Source organism: Tachypleus tridentatus, chromosome 1 (genome assembly GCF_004210375.1).
Source record: "Tachypleus tridentatus isolate NWPU-2018 chromosome 1, ASM421037v1, whole genome shotgun sequence".
Taxonomy (NCBI): Eukaryota; Metazoa; Arthropoda; class Merostomata; order Xiphosura; family Limulidae; genus Tachypleus; species Tachypleus tridentatus.
This window is the reverse complement of record NC_134825.1, coordinates 137,698,521-137,719,621: the sequence shown is the minus strand read 5'-3', so window position 1 is coordinate 137,719,621 and position 21,101 is coordinate 137,698,521. Positions and strand designations below refer to the sequence as shown.

General features: G+C 32.8%; 1 long non-coding RNA gene across 1 annotated transcript in view; it reads left to right on the top strand.

Annotated features, from left to right (window-relative positions):
* The first annotated feature begins 1,340 nt into the window (after positions 1-1,340).
* The window catches only part of LOC143225236 (uncharacterized), a 77,038-nt gene continuing 57,277 nt past the window's right edge, over positions 1,341-21,101 (top strand). The window contains exon 1 of the long non-coding RNA XR_013013747.1: positions 1,341-1,440. This is a non-coding gene — a long non-coding RNA (uncharacterized LOC143225236). The remainder of the gene's footprint in view (positions 1,441-21,101) is intronic.

The following is a 21,101-nucleotide window of genomic DNA, read 5'->3' as shown; positions in this document are numbered from 1 at the left end:
AACACCACAACGACACTCTTAAGAAAAACCCACAAGACAATCTTAGCATTGAATACCTAAAAGTAAGGTGATGCTGTTACAAGGTAAATTAATAATCGAAAAACATATTTATTCACAAAATGATCTATAGTGATAAAGATAACCAACTCAAATACAGTTTAAATAATTACAGAATTAACTAAATGACAAATGTTTTGCTCTGGTGATCGAGAAACATGATTCTGACAAATATGTGTGTTTAGAAAGTATCTAAAGTAAGTCACGTAACTGGTTATATGTAATATGCAAAATCAGAAAATAAGACAGTTATATAATAGCAAATTACTAATTTGCACGCTATCCCGTGTACTCATCCCCAACCAATAGTGTCATATTTTGCTGAAATACATATAATATAAACAATTTTTAATGAATTTGTTTTTATTCATAATTCTAATAATCAAACTTAACACTGTTATGTGAGAAGGAGGTTGAATGTCAGCAAAACCTGCCTGCAAAGAAAATATATAAACTGAAATTTACTGATTGCGTAAGTGTTCAGGTCCCTAAGTCAGTAATTGATTGAAACACCTTGGGAAACAATCACTGTTGTGAGTTGTTTTGAATAGGTCCCTAGCAGATTTGCACAATGTAACGTTTGTTCATTCTTCCTGGCAAAATTGTTCCAATTCTTACAAGTCAGTTGGGGATGTTTGAGGGATTCCAATCTTCAAGTGTTGCCATAAAGTGTTCATTGGATTCAAGTCAAGACTCTGACTGGGTCACTCTTTGAGTATTTTCTGATCATAAATTACACCCAGAGCAAAAGAAAGCATATCAATATAAAAATACAGAATAAAATTAGAAATGAAATTGGTTTAAGAGGAAATAATTATCGATTTAACAGTCAGGTTAACTGGAGTATTTTATGGTTTCACTTAAAAACTTTTCCACTTGCTACTGACAACTGTTTGGTTTTAACAGGTGTGGTGGAAGAAAGTCTATTGATCTTTATAGATATCTTACACCACTATGTTCCTTTCAAGTTTCATTAATGTGAAGCTATATGACGTTTCATTCGAAATTTCTGATAAATAATTGCAAAGAACTAGTTTGGCTGTTTATTGCATTTTTCTTTTTTGACGTAGGAGGCGCTTCGGCATTCTGCTCTATTTATAATGCATAAGTGTTATCATATATTTAAACCTCTTATAAATGATTACGCATTCTTAAATAATGGAACACAAGCTGCTACATTAACCACTGACAGATCTGCATGAATTATTTACCGTCCTGGAGCGTATAACCGCACCTGTACACACATACCTGAAGCGGGCCGTCGGGGCGAGCAAGCCGCAGATGCGCGCTATCAACCATCGAACCGGGAGTCCATATGCTTCCCTCCGTAGCGAATAACACCGAGTAAAGACTAAAACAACTCGAGTAGGGCTTTGCAGCAAGGTAGGAATTTTCACTTAGTACTTTTCTAGAAGCAGAAAGTGGAATTATTTGGCTTATTTACGTTTGTTAACACGCTCAATAACATAGATTTTTTTAAAACTAAAAGTACAAACAAAATGTTTCAACATCAACAAACTGTATGAGTCACAAATAAAGAGTACAGTAGTGAATGAGGTGTCAGCGAGAAACGATACTATTATTCAAATTTTTAAAGTTGTCTTTTAGCAACAAAGGTGGCTTTGAAGATATCCTTTAAAATGTATTTAGATAATCTGGAAAAAAACGTGATTGAATTTGTCTTTAAAATGAAAGTGCTTTATTTCTTAAATTATATTTTATCAACTAAGTTTGGATAAAATTCCACAGATCAGAGATAGAAGTTCCCAAGTATTACCCATTAAAAAGTTTACGGAGAGAAGACATAATTTGTATCTTTTAGTATTGAACAATACTCGTTTCTTTTGTATATGCTGCTGTTCTGTTTAAATACATTATAATTCCTGGTGACGAAGATAAGTATTCTAGTCTTAAAATGTTAAGTTTTGAAAGACAGACATTATTTTTTTAAGGTAAGAAAAATTAATATAATCATTTGAGTTTGCGAAAATATTCCTCAACACGAAATTTCAACTTACGTCAGTGCAAAGTTAGCATGAGCACCACAACGAAACGTTACTTCGATTTAAACAAAATAAAATCATGATCAGTATTTTGAATCTAGATATACACTTTAAATCTCTATATTATTGTATAACTCTATAAACTCTTGGTCAGATAGCATTTACACTTGTCAACTATAGGATCACACATCATTCATTATGTGATAGTTTTCTCCAGGTAAGTAGGAGTGAAACAAATTCTTTCACAAACATTCTTTTTCATGTTATTTAGAAAGTGGTATTTTTTGGTGTATGTGTTGTTGTTGTTTTTTTAATTAACAAACCTTCTTAAACCTTTACTTGTGTGTTTCTAGAAAGATAAAAACTCTTTCTTATATAACTTAGTTAATAAGAGCTATAGATTCTATAGTTTCCATAATAGAATTTTATTGTAAGTCAATGAATAAATGATAACAGTTTCCCTACAGGTCGACGAATAAATATTGAAGACTGTGTGTATTTCAGTATAATGAACTTTCATATAAGTCAGTGAAAATTTAAACAATGTTTTCATTGGCAACATAACGAAGTTTTATTGTAGAGGTTTGCGTAGATATTGATTAATATTTTCACGACAAAGTTAGAAAGTTACATAAAAAATTAATTAATAAAAATTAAATAGAAGTATTTTAAAAAATACAAAATTTTAATGTAAGTCACTGAATAAGTCACTGACTTGAAATGAAAACTATTTTTATACATTTTCATCTATAGAGTTAAGTAATTGTTAAACGTTTCCACTAAACGTGAGTAAGTAAGATTCAACGTGCATATCTTTAAACAAGGCCCGGCGTGACCCGGTCGTCAAGGCACTCGACTTCTAATCTTATGGTTGCGGGTTCGAATCCCAGTCACACCAAGCATGCTCGCCCTTTCAGCAGGGGGGCGTTATAATGCGGCGATCCATCCCCACTCTTCGTTGGTAAACGAGGGCTAGCGCAGATAGCTCTCGTGTAGCTTTGCGCGAAATTCAAAACAAAACAAACAAATCTTTATAAATATAACAATACTGGCTATTGTATTTTCATTAATAACTTCTCAGAGTTTGGATACACCTTCTCCAAAACTGGTATGGAAAGTTATTAGTTCCATGCGGGGGCTACGTAAAAAAAAAAAATCAGTTTTACATTTTGTGGTTTTAATGGGCGTTTTTTACCTCTACTTCGCCTCCTATAGCAGGATCGTCACCCACATCCGCCTTGGTATAACATATTTATATTCGATTTGACATCACCTCGATTCCTTAGTTTGAAGCAATATTCAACAGAGCTTGGTATTTGGTCTGGCTTATACCTCTTCCATGTATATAAAAACGTTAACTATTTCTTGTAGAAACTGCTTTTAATTTGTTTTCAATTTTATATTTCTTTATTTTCATTCTTGACTGGGTTATATTTATCTTGGTTGGTGCATGAGGTACTTTACTGTGATGTCAGCAACACAGTTTCTATGGCATGTTTACAATCGAAGATTATTTGTTTGTTTTTTGAATTTCGTGCAAATCTACATGAGGGCTATCTGCGCTAGCCACCCCTAATTTAGGAATCTAGCTAGTCACCACCGCCCACTTCCAACTCTTGGGCTACTCTTTTACCAATGGATTCACCGAAACATTATAACACTAAAAGGGTGAGTATGTTTGGGGTAACGTGGATTCGAACCCGCGACGTTCGGATTACCAGTCGAGCATCCTAACCACCCGACCATACGGCTTGCTGTAATAATCGAAGTAGTGACCATTGTGTAAATTAAAACTATACCCCAACATTACGTAGTATAATAAATATCACAGTATTAAGATTTCGATAATATTACTGTAGCGTTATAGTAACTTAATATTATGTCAACCCTTTTATTATGCAATAGTATAAGGTTATCTTAATGACTTTATAACATAATACCTTTTATTTCACCTTTGATGTAACAAAGTGATGTGTGAACATTATCTTTACAATACTGTAATGTAATGATTTAACACCATTGTCTCAACATTAAACGGTGCTATATTTATCTGATGTAACGCATACGAATGAAATAATTGTTTCAAACGTAAAAAATACCATAAATATAATGAAATTTTCTTCACGTTACTGTGGCACATGAGCCCTTTCTTAACCTTGTTACACCAAAGCTTGTGAAGTTACTATCTCAATCGTTTTTTGCAATATGTACTAATACCAGAAAAGATGAATTATAAACTAAAGAAAATGGATTTTATTTATTTATTTATTGCAAAATGACAATACAAAACACTTTGAATTATCAAAATTTCGGACATATACTCTTCTTTAAGACTATTTTTCATACTTTTGTGTCATACAATAAAAATTACATTGTTAAGGGTTTGGATAATGCACACCTTCTATACCATATTGTAAAGCAGTGGTGTGGTAGAATTATTTCAACCTAAAAGTGATGCAATGATATAGACTTTCATTTCTGGTTCACAGCGATTTTCTCAATATAGGTTTAACAATGTGGTATTATTGCATTATTTCTTTTTAATATAACAATCAGATACTTGAATATTACAGTAACATATTATGAATAGGGCCGAATAAAATGTGCCTCAAGCTGCGAGGAGCCTTTATTGACGATTTAAATCATCAGTTTTACTCTTTTATTCTTTTTTCACTAATTATTTGTTCTGTTCTTACTCAATACAGACTAGACCAATTTTGCCGACCTTGTAACCACCATAAAAATACAAAATAAATGAAAATTACCAAACAACGGAATTTATAGCAATCTTGACGATTTATCTGAGGATACTGATGCAAAACAAACAGTAAGAAATGAACTACTGCTTTAGTGAATAAAATGAGAACGTTAGATATTGCTTTTGTGACAGTATTTGGTATAAAATTCTTCGAAGATTCGAAGCTACAAGTGCTAAGCTTCAAGAAAAGAATCTTGATTTGTTTACTGCTGTAAAGCTTATCAGTTCACTGAAGGAATATGTTGTTGTTTTGAATTAAGCACAAAGCTACACAATGGATTATCTGTGCTCTACCCACCACTGGTATCGAAACCCGGTCTTAGCAAACATACCGCTGTGCCACTGATGAGCGAAAGAATATGTAATTTATTATGTGATTAATTCAATAAAATTGAAATTTAAGTTCAAATATGGTAGAATAACAGTTTAGGAGTGATATTCTGAAGGTAAAATTAGTTTATTTGGAACTCCTAAGTTTCGCATAGAAAATTTTATACCGGTTGTTGACAAGTTACTAATGTGTTTGGAAAATCGGCTTGCTGCACGTAAAGCGACAGAAATAAAATTTAGTATTTTATCTAATTTCAAAATTTTAAGTTAGACAGAAATTTTTGCTGTAGCCAAATGACTGGGAGACATATTCTCTCCAGATCTAAACAATTCTTATCCCAATAACACCATCCGTCCAACAGCAAATCAGTCAGAAGAAAAAACAACTCAACTCTGTTTTTCCTAATGCTGACATAATATTAAGAATATACTTGTGTCTACCAGCCACTAATTGGGCTGTAGAGAGAGTTTTTTTGTCTGAAATAGCTGGAGTAAAAAATGAATTGTGTGCTTCGATGTTAAATGAACCTTTCTTAATCACGATAGAAAGGAATTTGCTAAGGAGAATAGATTACGAAGTTGTTGTGAGAGATTTTGCTTCCGCCGAAGCAAGCAAAAAACGATTTTAAGATAACATTTTGACATGCTTCCGTAATGTTGTAAAATAATTATATTCTTCTTTATCCACTTAATTCATGTTTACTTGTCATGTTGTGCAAGTAAACAATTATTAATACAATCATTTAATTTTAATATATCATCCTTAAACGTTAGATGCATCATGTTCTAATTTACTTTGAATAATTAGCTCGTATTCTGTAATTAATTTAATATGTATTAATTATAATTAACTTCAAACTTGCTTGTACCCCATTCAAGAGAATTAAAACATTCCGTACATTAGGGCCTCAAATTAACTTAATGCAGCCATGTTTGTTTGTTTTTTTGAATTTCGTGCAAAGCTACACCCGCCGTTCATAATTTAGCAGTGCAAGACTACAGGGAAGGTAACTAGTCATCACCACCCAGCGCCAACTCTTGGGCTACTCTTTCATCTTTCACCAACGAATAGTGGGATTGACCGTCGCATAATAACGCACCACCCACAGTTAAAAGGGGAAGTATGTTTGGTATGATGGAGTTTCGAACCCGCGACTTTCAGATTACGGCTCGAGCGCCTCAACCACCTGATCAGACCGAGCACGGGATTGATTTTGACAATAAGTTATCAAAAGTACTATAATACAATAATATGGGAATTTATCTTAAGGTATTTTCTCAGCATTATTTTGACGAAATGTTATTTCTATGTGTAGGATTTTCACAGTCTCACAGTATTAACAACTTTTGATATCATTATCATGATTTTGCAGGATTTATGGCAAATTAACGCACAATACAATAAGGCTATTTCGAATTTATTTTGAGTCAAGTTTGTAATAATCTACCATACACATTTTAATAAGAGACCATTCTTGGTGTAGTGTTTAGCAAACCTGACCGTGTAATGATCTCTTTTATTCGCGTCCATAATTAAGGCATAACTGTATATAAACTATCAACAAAACGGAACATGAGGAAGTAAAAGCAACACACAAAATCGTTATAATTTTTCTCTGTTGTTTTGTTATCCCTTTTAAATGTGTACAGATTTAATGTTTAATCAATTACTGTATAATACTGCGTGCGTTTTGACTGCTGGCTGTATTTTTGATATTTCTAAAATACAGTAGCTTTCATTGTGATTAGAAATGACCTGTACCTTATGAAACCACGTTAAATTGAAATCTTACATATAACCTATAAACAAAAGTATATATATTTTGATAAAGGTTTAAAAACCGACCTTTACACTTACACTCCAGATAAATATAAAATAATATATTTTTATTTAAACAAACGTTTTGCCTTTGCGAAATATAACTAATTGTGTATATTAATTCTGAAGAAGCTGCAAAAGCAAAACGTTGATTTAAATAAAAATATATACTTTTATATTTTTCTGGAGCCTAAATGTCGTTTTTTCTTAACTTTTAACAAAATGTATAAATTCCTCCGGTATGCACTTCAATGTTTTAAAGTAGATATGTATAAATTCTAATATAATATTGTTATACGCTAAAAGCTGGAAACCGATGGATCTAATATTCGTGATTAAAACCTCGCTTAAGCATATAAACTAGCAGCAATACCTTTAATATTTAAATGTTAAAGTTTGCTGTGTGCCATTTAATTGACTGATGGAGATCACGTCACCCATAATGTTACAGGTTAGAGGGGTTTAGCTTCTTTGACGCCAAGAAAGGACATGATAATTCAACATGTTACCATTAGATGTTGCAATAACACAATCGGCAATTACTTCAGACTTATTGTAATTTGATTTTAATATTAATTTGTATTTTGATTTATTGTAATACATTTCCATCACATAGCGTTACGTAGTTGTCTATTTTATTACATTAAATGATAAAAATATTATTTTTAATGAAATATACACTAACTCCCTGTACCTATATAACTCAGTGTGTGTGTTTTCTTATAGCAAAGCCACATAAGGCTATCTTGCTGAGCCCATCGAGGGGAATCGAATCCGTAATTTTAGCGTTGTAAATCCGTTGACAACCGCTGTACTAGCGGAGGGCATATAACTCGGTTGTTTATAGCGCAAGGCTACATGATGGGTTATTTGTGATCTGTCACCACATAAATCGAAACCCGATAAAGCTGCAAACTTACCGTAAACTACTGTGGCGAGGGTATCGAAACCTGATTTCTTGCGTTGTAAGTTTGCAGACATATCACCATGTCGCTGGAGGACTACTTCTCTACTAATATTTGAGTTATTTACGAAACTAATGTAAATGTAGAAATCCTACCGACTGTACAATTACAAATCTATAAATTTACGCCATGTTGATTCTTATTCGGACTTCGAATACAAAATTTCTGACGTATAATATTTCAAAAACGTTTTATGATTAGGCTTATATCTAATAATTTAATTTTCACATCCACTAACACAAAACAAATTTGAATATATAAACATTACCTTTCATTATTTTTGAGTTTGTGACGTTTGATTCAATTTCATGCTTTATTTACATGCTGATCTCACATGCTAACTTTAATCTAAAGTCACAACTTTTCGTAACCTCAAAATGGTTATTTTCTTCAAAGAGGAGTTTATTTAAACAAAATGTATTTAATTTTCACCTCCAACATGTTACATTAAGCAAAAGATCATGTAGTACAGTTAAACTAAAATAAGGTTTTACTGTATATGTCGCATATGATTGTTTTGGTTCACATTCAGTTTGTGATTATCTATATAACTCTAAAGTGAGTTATTCCGATTTTATGTCTAATTCTTACAGATACGCTATAAAACTCTATATACCATGTACTAAACATTTTAACAAACTAAGACCAATAATATGTAAATTATCAAAACGAAAATTAACTAATAACTATAGCATATAAAGTTTCTAAGAAACACAGGCTTATATTCTATTTTGCATTTTATTAATTTCTCTCCTACACAATTATTTTATTGCTAGAACTTTTTAACATGTCAGTCATATTAATTAAATAAATTAAGGCCACGTGTTACATATTATAATTTATCTCGTCCAAGTCTCCGATTTTTTATGTTATTTATGTTAAGGATTGCGATTTCAAGTAGCCGGAACATTTAATTTGAATTTAGTAGTTAATGAATCTCAATGTGTATCAAATTTATGACATTTACCAATAACATTGATGCGCAGAATTTTCTTTCTTAACATAAATATATTTTAAAGTACAAACAACAATACAATTTATATTTGCTTCATTTTTTAACCTGAGCTCAAGTCACAACTCTCCTCAACAACATCATCCTTAGATGATACCGTTCATTTTGGATTCAGCAGTAGCTTTTTTCTCAGCAAATCGTTTCCCGTATTGATTAGCAGAGTAGGTCTTACTCCAACGACAATCAAAACTTGGTCCCATGCTAAATATATGTTATGAAGAGGAACATTTACAAAGTCACCATAAATACTCTGAGCAATAACAGACACAACAGTAGCTGAACTCGAACATACAGGCAGTATAACTTCTAACAACAAAGAGTCAGTTGCTTCATTACACGTAGAATATTCATGGGATAACCAACAAAAGGTCTAAATTCCTCCCTAACTACATCAGACATTTTATTAGTGGCCAAAGCAACAACATTTGGTGATGTGGTGTAACTACATCCATATCGAGACACGAATGTATTGGGTGCTGCTCCTTTTATTTTTTATTTCTCAAACACCAATAGTCGGACATAACTTGAACAGGTTTTTTATATAAAATGGCAGACAAACTTTGATGATTTTGATGAAGTTTTATCTTGAGTGTCAAAAGATTTCGAACAAGAGCAGGTGGATTTTTTAAAAGAATCCTCAACTTTAGTGAATTAAACAGGTACAGGTTTTTGCTGAGATGGCAGGATTTTTTTTGTCAAAAGTTATTTTATGTACTAAAGTTTAATAATCAGAAACAGCAGCTGCTTTCTGTAAAGTCTCAATTTTATTTTCATCCAAGTAAATTTTGAGATCATCATTTGTACAGCTTTTAAATTTCTCAATTAGACATAACTGTATCAATTTGTCAAAACTATTTCTAAAATGCATAGAATTACACTATCGATCAAAACAAATGTTCTTTTCATGGATGAATTCCATATAACTTTGCCTATCTTGGTTGTGATAACCTCGAAACCTTTGGCAATAAGCTTCCAATGCTAAGTCGTGTGCTCTGAAAATAACTATTTTAACTTTATCATCATCCGTACAATCTTCCAGAGAGAGAGAGCGGCATAAGCTTCTTTTGTTTTACCAATCAAAACACTCTGTAATAATAATGACCATTCTTTCGGTGGGCCATTCCATGGTTTGGGCAACCTTCTCAAAATGTTGGAAATATTTATCAACTTTATTTTCACTAAAGGTGATTTAATATATCGATTGAATTCAAAGTTGTCATTTGCCCTTGGTCGATCGGAGTTGACTCGAATTTTTATTTATTTCAGCCTAATTTCTTTCTTGGCTTTGATATGGAATTGTTTGGCCTCAATACGTTTATTTTATCTTTCATCTTCGATATGAGATTGTTCAAGCTCGATTTCTTTGAGTTTTAGCTGAATTTCCAGGTTATCTTTATCACTTAACTCTGATTGGCTAGTGGAGACATTATAATATTTCCCCTAATGCTTCCTCAGATAACAAATCATGATCAAATAGTATCGTCAACTAATATGCTTTTTAGTTCATTTTTCTCATTGATTTTTTAACCTCTATTTCTAAGATTTTGGCAATTTCGTGCAATTCAGTTTTATTATATTTTTCTAGTTGTTCGAGGAAGGGTGGTTCAAGAAAACTTTGATAATCAGCCATGATGAAATCTTTTTGGCAATGAAAAATATAAATTGAATTTAGATTTAGATTTCAATTTAGATCGAATTTTGTCTTTGATTCAGATCTTGGACAGCAGTCCTCATATTATTATTTTTCGTATTTCAATTAATCTCGGACAAATCTCCGTTTTGTTATGTTGCATATGTTACTATTAAGATTTCAAATAGCCAGAAATTTGAATTTGAATTTATAATTTAATTGAATTTCAATATGTATCAAATTTATTATATTTGCAACAAAACTAATACACACAATTTTCTTTCTTAACACATATAAAATTTAATATACAAATAATACAATTTATAATAACGGTTATTACAATAAATAAATTATATACAAAAATGTTACAAACTCATAAACAATATTCTGTCTTCTATCTGGTCTGGAAATGAATATTATATCAATGATCTAGGCCCATAAGACCCAAATTACCTTTATGCTGATAACTACTTGACGGGAATGCTAGCTAGCTCTGTTCTTTTTTGCCTAACGCGGTTTTCAAGCTCACTTTTTACCGAGGAAGATATCTGATGTCCTCGTAAAAATACTAATGTCCGAAGTTAAATCTCGGAAGTTGAACGATTCGTAATGTTTGAAATCTATGAATGTTCCTATATTTTCAGATTAATAAGCGTTAACCACAATTATGGCTTTCGAGGCTTGTAGTATACTGATTGTAGCTGACCAATAATATTCTCTTGCCATCTTGTAATGGATTGCTTTTATATAATCACTTGAGATTCTTAAACGCTGAACAATGCTCGAAGACACGCTAGTATTTTCGTAAACCAAATATTTTTGATTCTTGTTCTCGAGAATCTTCCACAAATTTATAGAACAGGCAGGACTTGTACAATACGTATCCATGAATATGCGTCACATGCTTCAAAATGAAGCAATTGTAGATATTAAAATAAATGTATATCAGTAAATCTGTTACAAACGTTTGAAATCTATAAACGATCCTGGTCAAATATTTGTCGTTTTCTGAGTAATAAGCGTTTATCACAATTATAGCTTCCGATGTTTACAGTATATTGGCTGCAGCGACCCAACAATATTAAACGGTCTCCTTGCATGCTATGGTTTATAAACCTTAAGTCGAGGTTCCAGAAATCTCAGATGGCTCAATAATACTGATATTTACGGAAATATATACATTGTTGAGACTTGTGCTTAAAAATCTTCTACAAATATGAAGAATAGAGGACTTTCACAATACATATCTGAATATATATCAGACTCAAACAAACATAAATAGTAAAATAAATACATAATAGTAAATGCATTACACACACAACTCAACATTTCTATGCTTTGTCAAATGTAACTATCTGTCCAGAAAGTGAACATTTCCTATTTAGTAATCTACGATATTTTTTTTACAAAATGTTGAACAAACTACAAGTGCTTGTTTGTTTGTTTTTTGGAATTTCGCACAAAGCAACTCGAGGGCTATCTGTGCTAGCCGTCCCTAATTTAGCAGTGTAAGACTAGAGGGAAGGCAGCTAGTCATCACCACCCACCGCCAACTCTTGGGCTACTCTTTTACCAACGAATAGTGGGATTGACCGTAACATTATAACGCCCCCACGGCTGGGAGGGCGAGCATGTTTTGGCGCGACTCGGGCGCGAACCCGCGACCCTCAGATTACGAAGCGCACGCCTTAACGCGCTAGGCCATGCCAGGCCTAACTACAAGTGCAAAACGAAAAACTCAGATTTTAGAAGTTTTGAGATATTTAGTCAGCATGAGTTCTTATGATTTCATTTAATTACTTAATAATAAATTAAATCGTTTGAATATGGAAACAAAATATTTTTATTGTGCATCGAATTTATTACGACTGTTGAGCACAGTAACTGTTTTCATGCTTAAGTTCATATTTACAACACACTCTATTTAGAAACCGAAATTCATTTAAAACATAACTTTCAATTGTTGTTTGAACTTAAGCACAAACCTATACAATGGACTATCTATGCTCTGCCTACAAGAAATATCGAAACCCAGTTTCTAGCATTGTAAGTCCACAGATATGCCGCTGTGCCATTGGGAGACAACTATGTTCAAAATACATTGATTCTTAATATTTTTATCCCATACGATTGTTTTTATAACTTCCGTCAAACATTTCCAGGAAAGACTGTTTTATACATAAGTTGTACAGCTTGTTATATATACAAATCATTAAGCTTTATACGGGGCCTCAACAGAACACATAATCCAGTCAACATCATCCCAACTGTCACGCATGCTAGTGGCACTATCATGTTACGAGGATGCTTTTCAACAGCAGGAAGTTTTTGAGGATTGAGAAAAAAGATGTATAGTGGAAAGTACAGGCGAATTCTAGAAGAAAATTTCTTTCAGTCAACCAATAATCTAAAATGAGGACAGTAACTCGAAACACAAGACTAAAGCCACACTGGAATGGTTTTGGAAGAAGAAAGTCAATGTCCTGAAGTAGCCCACTCAAAGTCCTTAATTGAATCCAAGCGAAAATTTATGGCGAGACTTGAAGATTGATGTTCATCGACGACTTCCAAAGAACATATAAAAATTGGAGTAATTTTGCCAGGAAAAATGGGCAAAAAATTACATTGTGCGAAGGTAATAGAAACTTACAAAAAAGATTTACAACAGTAACTGCTGCTAAAGGTGCTTCCACCAAGTACTGACTTAGGGGGATGAATACTTATGCAATCAGTAAATTTCAATTTATATATTTTCTTTGCAGGTTTTGCTGACATTTAACGCCCCCCACTAGTACAGCGGTATGTCTCTGAATTTACAACGCTAAAATCAGGGGTTCGATTCCCCTCGGTGGGCTGAGCAGATAGCCCGATGTGGCTTTGCTATAAGATAAACACACACGCTGACATTTAACCTCCTTCACGCACAACATTGTTCAGGTTGAGCATTAGAATTTTGAATAAAAATAACTTCATCAAACTTTGACGTTATTTGTAGGTGGTGAAATTAAGTACACAACGCTTGTACTTATGGAACTGTTATTTTTCAGAAAACCTTTTTTGTAGCTTTAATTTTAACTAGAAACGTGAAAAAATTAGTTTTTTTTTATTTGTTTAAAATTTCGCGCAAGGTTACATGATGGCTATCTGCGCTAGCCTTGCTAATTTAGCAGTGTAAGACTAGAGGGAAGACAACTAGTCATCGCCACCCACTGCCAACTCTTGGGCTACTCTTTTACCAACGAATAATAGGATTGACCGTGATTTTATAACGTCCCCAAGGCTGAAAGAGCGAGCATGTTTGGTGTGACGGGGATTCAAACCCGCGACCCTAAGATTACGAGTCGAGTACCTTAACCATCTGGCCATGCAAGGCGCGGAAAAATCCTAGGACATTCGCAGATTGTTGGAGCGTCTGGAGAATATAACTGTTTTCTAAGCAAAAGAGGAGGGTTTCTCAAACGTTTTAGACCTGCGGAGTTTCATATCAGAAATAAAAAAAACATTCCGGAGCCTTAATAAAAAATATACACTAAAAAGAGAAACAATCGGTTACTAGCACCAGATAAAGTTTACTTGAAGCTTTTAAACCATAAATTTATTAAACATATCAATATTTAAAGAAATCTTTAATTCTACTCACTTGTTCAAAATTTTCTGCTTGCAAAATTTACATCAGTAAAAGTACAGTGTGTTTATCTATTTGGCTCGGATGGGCTTGTTTTTGTTCAGAAAGTAGTTCAATATTTGGAGTTATGGTTGTTACCTGTAAACGTAAATCATCTTCAATATTTAGCCTGTTTCTGGTCTTTAGCTATATACAGTGAAAATGTTTGCTCACAAAGATATGTTTTCGGAAAACGCATCAAAATTTTCAATGCTCTATAACTTATTTCAGGGTATTCCATGGCCATTTTAATCCAAACTTGTGTAATTTTTTCGTGCTGAAATTTTGTTTTTAAGGTGTAACCAGTTTAAATTTTCTATAAGCTGTTCTTTCTCTTTCAACGGCAAATCGTTGGTATTCGCAGAGTCAACAAAAGGATTTTGAATCCACAGTAATTTTTCTAAATGAGGAGGAAAGTGCTCCTCAACAGTTATACACAAATCAGAAATGTACTACAAGACTGAAACTTTGCATCTTTACTTAAAAAAATTTCATTCATAAGTAAAAAAAACAACTGATATTTTCGAAGTAATCAAGTTCTTGCATAAGTATACATTCACCCCTAAGTTTTAGCTCACGTTAAAGCGCTTCCATTTCACTCTGAGCTTTGAAGTACGTTACACTGGTACCCTGCATTGCAGCATTAGATAGGCAAGTACGTCCGAAAGGTAAGCCACTTTCTGGATCCAGCATTTGCCCTTTAATTTGTATGCAAGTTCAAAATGACATTCAAATAGAAGAAAGCTATCTCTTCACGCACTTCGTAAAACGAGCAAACATTTTCCTCCGAGAAAGCTACTGAACTTCAGTATGAAGCAGCAAATTTTTATGCAAAGTTTCAATGTCCTCACAGAGTAAACTGAAGATCCTCAAATTCAGTGGTCTTGATTTTATAAAAGTTACTGTTTTTATGACATCACCCAATGCGTCTTTTAAGTCATCTGACATTTGTTTCATTGTAAGTGCATGACGATGAAGACAGCAGTGGATACTCTCGATGTCGAGGTTTTTCTTTTTTTATGCGTGTCACTGCACCTGAAAATTTTCCTATCATAACTGCAGCACCAACAGCACAAATACTTGAGAAAAGCTGACATTGGATCTCATGTTCTTCCATAAATAAATCGATCAGTTTAAATGTTTTTTCGCCCGTTATTTAAGTAGGCAAAGATTTTCAAATTAGCATGTCTTCTTCAAAACTAGCTTCGTAAATAAATAACGAACAAACATGAGCAACATCACTTGGACTCGCTTTTACTCGCCTTATTAACTCCCGTTAAGCAATTTGCTGACATGTACTTGATTTTTCGAGAAACCGAGTTGTCAGAAAGGGGCACAGAGTTAATGTTTTTAAGAAATTTCTCGTCAGTCGTTCACTCTACCAAATCTTTTGCGCATGATTTTATAAAATCTTCTGCATTTGTATGAGCTTCATATGCTTTTACAATACGGTAACTAACAAGATATGAAGTAAAAAGAGCACCTTTGTTGTTCTGATAGAAAAACAAACGAAATGTAGCTTTTCTTGCATTGCATTTAATTGCAAACGCTTTATTTTGAAATACTCGGAAGTTCGATTTTTTATTGGAAGCAGTTGCGGCGCCAGGATATTTTCGTTGGGGGGGGGGCTGAGGTAAACTGTGAAGGGGCTTCCAAAATACCATCAATATGAAGTATAGATGATAAATTATAATAATGTAAATACCAAGGTACATTTCAGAAAGGTGTGCTATTTTGAACTGCGTTTTCAATGCAGTTTTCATTGGAAACTCATACTCTGATTAATAATTCATTATTACAAATTAGAAATAATCTGTTTATGAAAATATGCGTATTTGTAAAAGAGGAAGCTCACCGAAATTCCATCCAAGGTAATACATAATAATAAAGAAAATCAAGATTAGCTTAGATTGAACATTTAATATACCATTAAGAGTAAAGCTACAAATAAAAAAAATAACATAAAGACATAGTTTACATTAGCAAAAACGAACTATCTCATGTAAAATTAATACACTCTAAAGAAAAGTAAAGTCACTATCAGGCTAACTATCTTTCATCGTGTTGTGTTTATAGTCAATATTACTTCAAAACAATGCGCCTGTTCTGGTGATTGGCAGCAAATGTGTCTATAACAGTATAAATATCGAGTTGTTTTGCCCTCCTGGAGTTTATTGATATGACTGCAAGGTTGTTGGTGTGGTTGTTACCACTGCTGTTGCGCAAGTATGTCTTGAGAAGCTTCAGACATGAGAAACTTCTCTCACAGGCAGCTGAAGTGACAGGCAGGGTCACAGCGATGCATACAAGTTTGTGGAGATCCATGACGATTGTGTTTTCCATAATTTATGAATATATGTAGGTAACGATATTGGAGGGCTGAGGGAGGCTTGGCTCATTGGGGGGACTCAAGCCTCCCTTGGCGCCGCCACTGATTGGAAGTGTTTGGTTTCTAGATGCCGTTTTAACTCTTGCTGTATGCAAACTACTGTTACTCAACGCTGTTCCGCATTCAACACACAACCCACTAGGTCCATCTTGATTACCTGTCCGTAAAACCATATTCAATAAAATTTTCATCATACTTTATTTTCTTTCTTGTTTCAGTATTTCTTGCATCATCCTACAATGAAGTGCTTGCACACTGTTATAACGCCGATGAATTCGAGTTAGGCCTAGAAAGATTTTTACTCGTATCATATTTATCACTGATATTCAGCCACTTATATGTTATAAGGGTGACAACTATTATTAATTATATCTTATATCTTTGGCACTTTAAAAGTATACTCGCAGGCACAAAATAGCTTCTTAATGAAAACTCGTTCAAGGACTTGAATTTTATCATCATACAATGACATGTTGACCGAAGATCAATGTTGTCATAACGAAGTCAGAAAGAAAGATTTGCGGAAAAAAGGATAGGCCGCTAAAATAATATATTTTTCTAAAGGAAAAGGGTAATCTACTATTGTTACAATTTTCTTTTTGTGTTTTAACAGAAATGTTTAAGCTAAATAACAAAATATTAAGCCAGATCTGACATGCGTCTAAATCTCGAACGAAATTAAACAAAATGAAACATGAAGCGGGCGTATGACGTCATGGAGACAATGATACCAAGTTTGTCTAATTAAACTACAACGAATCTAACCTAACCTAACCTAACAATTACCAATTATAATTGTCATAAATATAATTATACTTCATATAAATATACTTTGAAATTGAAACAACTGATGCTGCATCAATTGCATCACAATGTTTCAAATTTGGTCAAGTTTCAGCTATGACGTCATGTTTTATTTTGTTTCATTTCATTCGAGATTTTGCCACTGATCTAGATCTGGCTTTTAAGACAGTTGGTATCACTAACCAGGATTGACCGCTGTTTCATACGAAAATTGCTAGGCTATTTTGCATCTCCAATGACGCGTGCGATCTTGAGATAGTGCCACATTTACTAGCAACCACTGAAGCCACTATCGAAGTTAATTGAAATTGTATTAACACGTTCACCTCGAGAACTCCGCCTAAGCTAAATAAAATCGTCTGAAGTTAGGCAGAATAAAATATTAAAAGGCCCAATACGCGATAAACGTGTTATATTAAATATATATTTTACTTTTTTGTACAGCGTATTCTGATTCAAGTTTATAGTTTTGGGAAAAAATTTAACATTCTAAAATTTCCTCGCTGAGCCCCAGATAACTATTTTATAGCCCAAGGGCTCCGCGTAGCATCGTTTGAAAAACCATGTATGTTATAGAGGACAGTATGCTGCACCCACATAGTTAAAATTTATATATTATAAAAAATATAATTGTGATTTTTTCCAATAGAACATTTTGATGTATAAAGTAACAAATCTGGTTTTAAAAAATTCAATAGTAAGTAAAAACAATTTCGATCCCTTTTTTAAATGTAATGCGATAATACTTATACGTAGAAGTATATCGTCAGTCAAGCGCCTATGTAAAAATGAGTCATAGTACAAAGTCAGGTAGGGTTGTCACTTGTTCTACATTTACAGAACATTTATTCATTTAATCAAAAAGGCTTTAGAATATATTTTGAATATGTGTGCAAAAAGAACTCAGACTTAAAATGTTTGATTAGATGGTTCAATGTTTTACAGTCTGAGTGTTTGTCATTTTTCAATTATTGAATAGTAATCTGGTGCAACAGGTCCTATGTCGCCCTCATAAGTAGTGAAAAATAGATTTATTCTACCCATACTTCTTGTATTTTCAATTTTACTGAAATCTCATTAATTAGTGCTTTCACATAGTATATTTAGTCTACATTCTCTGGCCTACATGTATGTCTTAAAGTGTAATATTTTATTGAAAAATTTGATCTCATTTTAACAATCAGTAAAATCAATAAAATTTAGAAATCATTTAAGTTTCATAATATAACATCTCATCATCATGTGATCAAACCTATAATATAACATCTCATCATCATGTGATCAAACCTATAATATAACATCTCATCATCATGTGATCAAACCTATAATATAACATCTCATCATCATGTGATCAAACCTATAATATAGCATCTCATCATTATGTGATCAAACCTATAATATAGCATCTCATCATCATGTGATCAAACCAAAAATATAACATCTCATCATCATGTGATTAAACCTATAAGCATATAAAGTACGCACCTGTCTAACTTAAGCATAAAATTTGCCCGATGAATGTGACGAAACTCCCTACGTTGTTTGTGGTGTAAGCCAATATGAATCAGTGTATTTTCAGTGCGCTACAAAACAATGCCTTTTACAAAGTTTGCTTCAATATCATAGTCGAGAAACATTAATGCAATTTCATAATCACTTTTTCAAGATAGTATTAAACATGTTTCATACGAAGTGAGGCGGTCTCAGCCAATCATCGGAAATATTTTTTTTAGAGGATATAATAATTCATATATACTCCAGATGTATGTTTTAAACTTATATATATAAATGCTGCTTATGTATCTCGGGTTTTAGTTTATTATAAACATGGTGAACACGCTTGTTTGTATTTGAATATGTGCTATATAAAGTTTATTTTATATAAGACGAAATCTATCTTTTCAAATCATCTCAGTTTTATTTTATATGTTTCAGCTGTAAGTGAATCGATCTTAATTCAAGTGCATAAAAATTAATACTTCTCACACACTAAGTTAATTAAATATTCGCTTGTTTAATTGACACATTGTATAAGTTAATTTTAGTGACTATACAATTTTATTTTTTACATTTGATTTGTTTGCTTGCCACTATGCTGAATATATCGCGTGACAGTTGTTACGTATTATAGTTTATCCCGGACGATCCCCTAATTTATCATGTTACATATTACAATTCGGAATAGCCTGAAATTGTAATTTAGAAGTTAACTGAAAATCAATGTGTATCAAATCTATGATGTTTGCCAACAATATTGATACACACAGTTTTATTTCTTAACATAAATATGTTTTAATATACAAAAAATAATACAGTATATAATAGCTGTTATTAGAAATAATAATTTATATATAAAAGCTGTACAAACTTATAAACAACATGGAGTCTTTTATATGCTCTGGAAGTGAACATTTTATCAACGGATCAGGATGAGCGAATTATTTTCTAGTTGATATCAGTATAGTTCACTTAAGTAATAGCTAGCTAGCTATTCAAACTTGAATCTTTTCTACTGGAGTTATACAATGTTCTCATACAAGTACTATACTAACGTCTGAAGTTAATTCACTGAAATTTAACAGCTTATAATGATCGAAATTTAAAAATATTTTTCGTCAGATATCTGTAGTTTCATTATTGATAAGCGTTAATCATCGTTATAGCTCCCGAGGTTTATAGTATACCAACTGTAGCAAACCAACAACAATATACAGTCTCTTTGCATCTCGGTTCATATAATCGTTAGGCGACGTTTTCGAAGGTTCCTTAAAAATGAACATTGCACTAAATACAATGAATATGAGCTTTCTCGACTTATTAAACTCTAAAATACGCATGCGCAGTTCGTTAAAAAAACCATATGGTCATCAGTATGTGGACATGCATTTCGACATTTGTGCGTAGTCAACTAAAACTGCCTTCCTTACAACTTTACATTTATTTTGCAATAAATCAGTTTTGGTTAGTTTCGTAGACCCATACGAACACCTTTTATCTACTTATTTCCTTAGCACAAAATTTTGTTCTTCATTTTCATGAGTTTACTTGTTTCAGGTCGCAAAACCGTCTCACACACTGGTTGCTCATAACTATTTCTTACACAACTATAAATACAATTACTATACTTTATTGTTTACTTTACTTGGAGTTTTATTAAATAAAGTTACGTACGTATAGTTTTATTAGTTTCAAGCTCATATTACAACCCAACTCTTTGAATTTATCGAACAATTTATTAACAGTATTTTCGTAATTTTGGTCCTTTTTATTTCCTAGAAATTTGTCAATAACATCATTAAAGGAAATCTATGCTTCTTTTTTAACTTTTCTTGTTGTTCTTTTGAACTGTTCTTCCTGATTTTGATATGAGGCCCAACAGAAATTCCTTCTTTAAGTTTAAAATCCAAAAGAACTGGGAATTCCCCAGATAGATACTTGAAACAGTCTCCATCTCTGTCTAAAGCATTTACAAACTAACTCATCAAGCCTATTTATAAGTGAAGTGGAGTTGTAATACGACTTTTTTGTGTCAACCAAACTTTCACGTTCATTGTTTTTTTCTATTTTGGTAGCGGCCCGGCATGATCAGATGGTTAAGGCACTCGACTCGTAATCTGAGGGTCGCGGGTTCGAATCTTCGTCACTCCAAACATATTCGCCCTTTCAGCCA